Source organism: Trichechus manatus, unplaced genomic scaffold (assembly GCF_000243295.1).
Source record: "Trichechus manatus latirostris isolate Lorelei unplaced genomic scaffold, TriManLat1.0 scaffold00009, whole genome shotgun sequence".
In the NCBI taxonomy this organism is placed as follows: domain Eukaryota; kingdom Metazoa; phylum Chordata; class Mammalia; order Sirenia; family Trichechidae; genus Trichechus; species Trichechus manatus.
Window position 1 is genome coordinate 6,255,998 of NW_004443945.1, and position 9,392 is coordinate 6,265,389.

A 9,392-nucleotide genomic window follows, 5' to 3' on the forward strand; every position below is an offset into this window, starting at 1 on the left:
TCATTTGATGTTCTAGGGTTTCAGGATTGTTGATTCTCTGTTTGGCTTAGTTTTTCGGATCTTTGTTGTGGAGGGACGGCGTGGTGCTTCTGCCTAGACCGCCATCTTGCCCGCAGGTCTCCAGAGTCATGATTTTTAACCTTGAAGAATTATTAGTAAATCATCATTAGTAAATTATTCCATATACAAATGCCTGGGCATTCTACAGCAGCATACAAATTTGAATTTAAATTTTTAGTAATAAGTGTTATTTTCAGTATTAACCATATTTTGCCATCATTTAAAAATCTGCTGTTAAATACTCAGCCTTAGATTTAGTTTCTTCACAATATGTTATAGAGACCATCTTTTCATATATTTTATGGAGGTCAAAATGAAAGTTATAAAATTTAAAAATAAATCCTTTATGTCCTTTATAATAGAAAGCACATTTCCTTTTTATAAATTGAAAACGGCAGACTGGTCAACTATTCATTCAATCTATGAAACTAACATACAGTTTTCATTTAGTTTTAATATGATTTTATATTTTCAAATGCTTCTGAATCATTTTGAATGTAACATAAAGTTGTCTAAGTATTTTTCTTCTGTCCCATATTGTAACATGGATAGAGCCATAAACATTTTATGCTTTGTTCATCTACGATTTACTAGTCACTTTTCTCATTTTCAAAGGACGTTCTCTTTATATGACAGACAATATACAATACAGAACAATATGGGAATTATAACCTAGATAAAGGTCACTACAAATGCTGTCAAAGCTTCACATCAGGTAATATGGAATGCAGTGTTTTGTTATTAGGGCTGTGTAGATGGTCTAAAGTGTTGTTCTGCATTTTGAATACTCCCATTAAGTCATGAAGTGAAACACAAACCAAGAGAATATGCTTTTACTGGAGAAATAAAAGTAGAGATTAATTAGTATGATATGCATCCAGAGTAACACTAAAAACACTATAATAAAGTATTAAAAAAAAAAAAGATACATTGCCGTCGATCCCGACTCATAGCGACCCTATAGGACAGAGTAGTACTACCCCATGGAGTTTCCAAGGAGTGCCTGGTGGATTTGAACTGCCGACCTTTTGGTTAGCAGCTGTAGCTTCTAACCAGTTTCCACAATAAAGGTACCCTGGTGGCACAGTGGTTATGCATTCCTGTGCTAACCTAAAGGTCAGCAGTTCGAATCCACCAGTGGCTCCTTGGAGACCCTATAGCGCAGTTCTACTCTGTCCTACAGGGTCGTTATGAGTCTAACCCATTGTCTTTGAGTTGACGCTGTCTCATAGTGACCCTATTGGACAGAGTAGAACTGCCCCACAGTGTCTCCAGGGAGTGGCTGGTGGATTCAAACTGCCAACATTTGGGTTAGCAGCCATAGCTTATACTCATGTCTAACATTGTGGACAACTATAGCAAAATATTTATATATATAATTGTATGTAACCTTTAAAGTGGAGCCCTGGTGGAGCAGTGGTTAAGAGCTCGGCTGCTAACCAAAAGGTCAACAGTTCAAATCCACCAGCCTCTTCCTGGAAACTCTATGGGGCAGTTCAGCTCTGTCCTATAGGGTCGCTATGAGTCAGAATCGACTCGAAGGCAACAGGTTTTTAATCTTTAAAATGAATGCAGATAGTATTATTGTAATTTAGAGATGGGGCTAAGAAGACGGTATTGAAGGGCCCAAGAAGATTAAGTAAGCTTCTTAAGGTCACTTAGCTAGTAAGAGACAGAGTCAGAATTTAAAACTTAACCTACTTGACTCTTAGGTCTATGATTTGCTGTCTTTTCTTTCTTTCTTTTTTTAATAGACTTTATCTCTTAGAGCAGTTTTGGGTTTACATAAAAATTGTTCAGAATGTACAGAGAGTTTGCATACACGACTTCACCTTTCTACACACTGTTTCTTCTATTATTAACATCTTGTATTTTTGTGGTACATTTGCTACAGTTCATAGACCAATATTGATGCATAACTATCAACTGACAATCACTTAAGTTTTTACTGTCTCTATAGGTTTTTTCCCCAAAATATCGTATAGTTTAAATCATCCAGTATGTTTAGACTAACTTTTTTTTCACATAGCAATATGCATTTAAGTTTCCTCTATGTCTTTTTATATGGAGCCCTGGTGGTGTAGTGGTTAAGAGCTTGGCTACTAACCAAAAGCTTAACAGTTCAAATCCACCAGTCACTTGTTGGAAACCCTATGGGGCATATCTACTCTGTCCTATAGGGTCGCTATGAGTCGGAATTGACTCGATGGCAATGGATTTCTATTCTTTTCATGGCTTGATGGCTCATTTCCTTTTTTTCCTGAATAATGCTCAGTTGTATTGATGTACTCCAGCTTGTTTATATAGTCACCTATAGAATGTATAAAAGGTGGCTCATTTCCTTTCAATGCTGAATAATACTCAATTAAATGAGAGTTCCTATTGCTCCATATCTTTTCCAGCATTTGATGTTGTCAGTGTTTTGGAATATAGCATTCTAATAGGTGTTTAGTGGTATCTCATTCTTGTTTTAATTAGCAATTGTCTAATGACATAATGATATTGAGCATTTGCCATCTGTTTATATTCTTTGGTGGGTGTCTGTTCAGATATTTTGCCCATTTTGTAATTGAATTTTTGCTTTTCTTATTTTTGGGTTTCTAAGAGTTTATATTTTGGGTACGAATCCTTTATCAAATATGTGTGCTGAAAATATTTTCTTCCAGTCTGTGGCTTGTCTTTTCATTTTCTTAGCAAAGTCTTTAATAGAGCAGAAGGTTTTCATTTTAATGTGAGTCCAACTTACCAGTTTTTCCTTTGTGGATCATGATTTTGGTGTTGTATATAAAAAGTTATTGCCAAACCAAAGGTCACCTAGATTTTCTCCTTGTTACCTTCTTGAAGTTATATAGTTTTCCATCTTACACTTGGGTCTATGATCCATTTTGAGTTAATTTTTATACAATTTGTTAGCTCTGTATTTAGATTTATTTATTTGTTGCATGTGTATGTCCAGTTGTTCCAGCACCATTTGCTGAAAAGACTATCCTTTTTCCATTAGATAGCCTTTGATCCTTTGTCAAAGATCCGTTGACTGTATTTGTATGAGTCTGTCTCTGGGCTCTGTTTTCTGTTTCATTGACCTATTCGTCGATTCTTTCACCAATACCACACTGTCTTGACCACTGTAGCTTTATAGTAAAGTTTGAAGTCAGGTGGTGTCAGTCTTCCAACTGTTCTTCTTTAGCATTATGTTGTCTCTGTGTTTTTTGCCTTTCCATATGTATTTCAGAATCAGTTTGTAGCTGTCCACAAAATATACTGGGGATATTTTGGACTCTGTCTTCACAGAGAACCTAAGATAGTAAAGTCAATTAAAACATTAAGACAACCTAATTGTGAGCTAATTAAGACTAAATTAAAATATATAGGTATGAAAAATAAAGAATCTGATGAAATCGGTTTGCATATGTCATTGTATATATTTTTTTCCTGTTCCCAATTTATATAGCGCAAGTGGCATAAGCCAGAACTAGGCAAGAAACTCTTTCCCTGCATTATTGCTTTATCCACACTTGTACCTCGATATTTTGCATTTATGCTTACCTAGCCTGGAACTTTCTTCATCTAAGAGAATTCCCTCATTTTTCCATGTTTGTTCAAACAGTGAGAAAAATGTTTCTTATACTAAGTTAAGGAGCCCTGGTTCCACAGTGGTTAAGACATTCGACTGCTAATTGAAAGGTCAGTGGTTAGAAACCACCAGCTGCTCCACAGGAGGAAGACGTGGTAGTCTGCTTCTGTAGAGATTTACAGCCTTGGAAACCCTACGGGGTCACTATGAGTTGGAATCGGCTCAATGGCAGTGGGTTTGGTTTGAGATTTTTGGTATACTAAATTAAGCACCAAGAATACTTATAAATAAATCTGCCTTAAAATATTACAATCTGAATGAATCACACATGTGAAAACAGCTTGCACATAGGAAATAAAATATAAATTTAAAATTTGCAGAAAGTTATGTTAACCAATAATTACCACAGGAAGTCAGATTTGAGGCAGTCCACTGTAATGAGTAGTTAAGCTTCTTTAACAAATCTGAGAAATTATGAAACTGAAAATTAAATATTCTTTTTCTCTGCACTCACTACTAACCTCTTGGGAGGGCCTCACCTCATATTCCTGATTAAGAGACATGCAGTAAAACATCTCCTTGGTGTAACCTATGAAACAGAATAAGTAATGCTCTTTTTAAATTAGTGATAGGTGAATCACAAAGCTTTGGGAGGTTAAGTTCCTTTTCCTCATCTGAACTCTTTGAGAAACAAATAAGCTAGAAAACATGTGAGAATGCATTATCTCTTGAGAGATCTAGTACTTGTCTTTCAGGCTCAAGCTTTAAAATGTTTAAAAACATGAAAGATTTTCACTCCTGAAAATCACTGTATTTTCTCTAAAAAAATGAAATGGTAGAAACTTAAAAAAAAAAAAAATTTTTTTTGATTTCGCCTCTCACAAAGCTTCCCATTCTTCATAATTTTTAAGAAGTTTAGGAAAAAGATAATGTTATATTCTGACTCCAGATAAGACAACAAAAATAACATCCTACTCTTTCTTAAATGGGCATTGAATGGATGTATGTATAAAGAATAGATGTTAAGGAGGAAGACACAAAGAAGAAAGGAAGGAAGGGAAGGAGGGAGGAAGGGAAGAAGAAATGCAGAAGGGAAGGAGAGAGGGTGGAAGGAAGGAAGAAAGGAAGGAAGAGAATAAGGAAGGAAAGAGCAAAAAAGTAAAGTTTACAGTGATCTTTCACTATTGCTTTTTGAGTTATGAGCTTCCTACCTGGAGTTTCTCTGACTGCCCTTAGGGAATCAGGTCTCTTCTTTACAAGCCAAATTTCTAACTACATAGAGTTTGGATGTAAACTTTTCTGGTAAAATAGAGATCATTCTATAACATTTATTAATCAATCAATCAGTGTGCCAAGCATCCTGCTAGTAATTCTAAGAGATTTCTTTTTAAATCAAACACTTTATGTTATTGTATAAAATTTGTACAACTTTTGCCAAGGGAAACTACTATAAATAAGAAGACATCCTAAGTGAACTTACAAGGCAATAAAGCAAATGAGTTCAATTTGTAATAATTTTGAAAGGATGTGAGTGTTATATAAGGTTAACGACGCTTCTTCATATTTGAAGGACCACAGAGAAAAGAATGGACATTAATTATAACATGATTTCTTTCCTTCAATTCCTTCTTCCTCTATCCCTCAGATATTTAGTATCTATATAAACAAGGTCTAAACCAAAACTCAGTTAACTCAACCTCTTATTCTCATGAACTGATGTTTAGTAAGGCTCCTAAAAAGTTCCAATAACACTGCAGTTATGCATATAAACAAAAAACCAAATCTTTTGCCACCGACTTGATTCCGACTCATATCAACCCTATAGGACAAAGTAGAACTGCCCCATAGGGTTTCCAAAGAGCACCTCGTGGATTCGAACTGCCGACCTTTTGGTTAGCAGCCATAGCTCTTAACCACTGTACCACCAAGGTTTCCAGTTATGCATATAGATCTTATGATTCCTTTGCATCTTTGAATTTACTTCCTAAGATAAAGTGCTATATACCCTAATGAGATTAACGAGTCCTTTCTTAGAACCCCCATTATAGTCCAAGTCCATATGTAATTTTATTGAAGTAATACTTTTCTGCATTCATTTCTCTAACTATATAACTTCGTTTACTGAACTGTATTTTCCTTGAGGTTAAGAACAACAAATTACTAATCTTGGTATTCATTCTCAAGATGTATTTAAAATGAGTGTTACAAAATTATAGAGGACATTAGAATGTTCAAAATTCAAATTTTATTTTTTCCTCTCCCTCCATTCAAGCTTTATTGAGTTATTCATATTCATTAAGTTATAAGTTCATTTCAGGGGTGAACTCTGGCAGGATTTAAAACACTGATACTGTTTTTTTCAAGGTAAAAATAGGAAAGGAGACTCGCATTAAGAATAGCAAGAGATTACCCCAGACTGAAAGGAGACAGAGATAAAAAGTTCTATTGTTTTAGAAGCCACAGGGCATAGGTAGCCCATTTTCTGCAAGATTAGTTGAAGTTGGGAGCAGGACAAGACTCAGGAGATGAAATGGTGGCTTAATGCATCTAGAAAGACAGGTCCATAGATTGCTTCTCAAAGATTCCTGCAGCAATTATGTGCCAAGGAATTAGCAGAAATCCAGCAGAGTTGCAGAGGTGATATATATAAGGTGAGAAAAGTCTCAGGGGCATTTTGCAGGTTAAAGGTATCTGGGGGCAGTTTTAGACTCCACCATCTGCTCTCTGCCATTTCACAATAATGCATAGAATTGTGGTACATCTCTAAAAGAGGAGTGGATAGAAAGCCTGAGAAAATACTTGGTTTAAATTATATATATTGTGATTTAAAAATATTATTGCTTGTCTAGACCAATGAACTTCACACATTTGTCAGTTTCTCGTACTGTGGTGGCTTGTGTGTTGCTGCGATGCTGGAAGCTATGCCACCAGTATTTCAAATACCAGCAGGGTCATCTATGGTGGACAGGTTTCAGCAGAGCTTCCAGCCTAAAACAGACGAGAAAGGACCTGGTGGTCTACTTCTGAAAAAATTAGCCAGTGAAAGCCTTATGAATAGCAGAGGAATATTGTCTGATATAGTGCCAGAAGATGAGCCCCTCAGGATGGAAGAAGTCACAGGAGAAGAGCTGCGTCCTCAAAGTAGAGTTGACCTTAATGACGTGGATGGAGTCAAGCTTTCTGGACCTTCATTTGCTGATGTGGCATGACTCAAAATAAGAAGAACAGCTTCAAATATGCCACGGATATTATACCAATAAAAAAGGAATGTGGAATGTATGAAATATGAATCTAAGAATACTGGAAATCATAAAAAATAAAATGGAACACATAAAGATCTATATCCTAGGCATTAGAGAGCTGAAAATCGACTGATACTGGCCATTTTGAATTGGACAATCATATGGTCTACTATATTGGGGATAAATTGAAGAGGAATGGCATTGCACAGATCATCCAAAAAGACCATTTCAAGATCTATCCTGAAGTACAATGCTGTCAGCGACAGGATAATATCCATACACCAACAAGAAGACCTGGAACTCTTCAGCCGTCTGAAATTGATAAAACATGCAATCAAGTTACATTGATAATTATTGGTGATTTGAATGAGAAAGTAGGAAACAAAGAAGAAGGAACAGTAGTTTGAAAATATGGCCTTGATGATACAAATGACTCTGAAGATCACATGATAGAATTTTGCAAGACCAACGATACCTTCACTGCAAATACCTTTTTTCACCAACATAAATGGTGGCTATAAATGTGGATCTCATCATATGGAATACACAGGCGTCAAATTGACTACATGTGTGGAAAGAGATAATGGAAAAGCTCAATATCATTAGTCAGAACAAGGCCAGGGACCGCCTGTGGAACAGACCATCAATTGCTCATATGTAAGTTCAAATTGAAACTGAAGAAAATTAGAGCAAGTCCATGAGAGCTAAAGTATGATGTTGAGTATATTCCACCTGAATTTAGACACTATCTCAAGAATTAAATGATTTGATTCATTAAACACTAATTATCGAAGACCAGACAAGTTGAGGAATGACATCAAGGGCATCATACATAAAGAAAGTAAGGGGTCATTAAAAAGACAAGAAAGAAAGAAAAGACCAAAATGAACTTCAGAAGAGACTCTGAAACTTGTTCGTGAATGTAGAGTAGCTAAAGCAAAAAGAAGAAATGATGAAGTGAAAGAGCCGAACAGAAGATTTCAAAGGGTGGCTGGAGAAGACAAAATAAAGTATTATGATGAAATGTGCAAAAACCTAGACTTAGAAAATCAACAAGGAAAGATACGCTCAGTACCTCTCAAGCTGAAAGAACTGAAGAGAAAATTAAAGCCTCAAGTTGCAATATTGAAGGATTCTATAGGGAAAACATTAATCAACACAGGAAATATCAAAAGAAGATGGAAGGAATACACAGAGTCACTGTAACAAAAAGAATTAGTTGACTTGATGTTCAATCATTTCAGGAGGTAGCATATGATCAAGAACCAGTGGTACTGAAGAAAGAAGTCCAAGCTGCAATGAAGGCATAGGCGAAAAACAAGGCTTCAGGAAGTACAGCCAGAACACTCCTTAGAAGTGAGGATGGCAAGACTTCCTCTCACATGCTTTGAACATGTTATCAGGAGGAACCAGTCCTTGTAGAAGGACATCATGCTTGGTAAAGTAGAGGGTCAGTGAAAAAGAGGAAGACTCTCAATGAGGTGAATTGACACAGTGGCTGCAACAATGGGCTCAAGCATAACAAAGATCATAAGGATGACACAGGACAGGGCAATGTTTCTTTCCATTGCACATAGGGTTGTTATGAGTCTGAGCTGACTTGACCTCACCTAACAACAAATTTGGTTATATATATATATAGATATATATAGAGATATATATAGATATATATATATACACATATAACCAAACCCGTTGCCATTGGGTCAATGATGACTCATAGCGACCCTGTAGAACAGAGTAGAACTGCTCCACAGGGTTTCCAAGGAGTGGCAGGAGGATTTGAACTGCTTACCTTTTGGTTAGCAGCTGTAGTTCTTAATATATATATAAAACACATATATATGGTCCATTCTGTTTGTTTGCATTGCATATTGATTTTATAATACTTTATTGTATTATAAGTGACTTCTTTTCTTTACTTTTTCAAAAATTATGCCCAGACTTCTGGAAAAATGGCACTCTAGGCAGAAGCACCATGCCATCCCTTCACAGCAAAGATCTGAAAAACTAAGCAAAACAGAGAAAACAACAATCCTGAAACCCTAAAACATCAAATGAAGAGCTAAAGAACTCAGCCAAGCACCAACTGGAGTGAGAAAACTGACAGAGAACGGAGAGCGAGGAGAGATTCATGCAGAGGTCCCCTACCAGCTAACGCACCGTGGATCTGCCATTTGGACTCCTATCAGAGACCAGCAAACAGGGGGTACGAGAAAGCAGCTTCACGGAGCTTCCAGCGGGAGACAGAACAACTGGTAATTTGTGATATACGCTCTCCCAACCCCACTCTTCTTCACCCCCACTCGGCCTCCTCTGCTTCCCGTAGCCACAGTCTCTTGACTGGGAAACACCAGCTGCTTGGATTCCACATACTCGAACAGGCCAGCTCTCTGAGTGCCATTTGTTAGCTGCTGGTGTTGCTTTTTTCAACTTCTTTTGATTTATTCCTTACCTCTCACCACCTCCCCCTTCTTTCGCTCAAATACCTGGCTCCGTGCACCATTTTTGCTTCT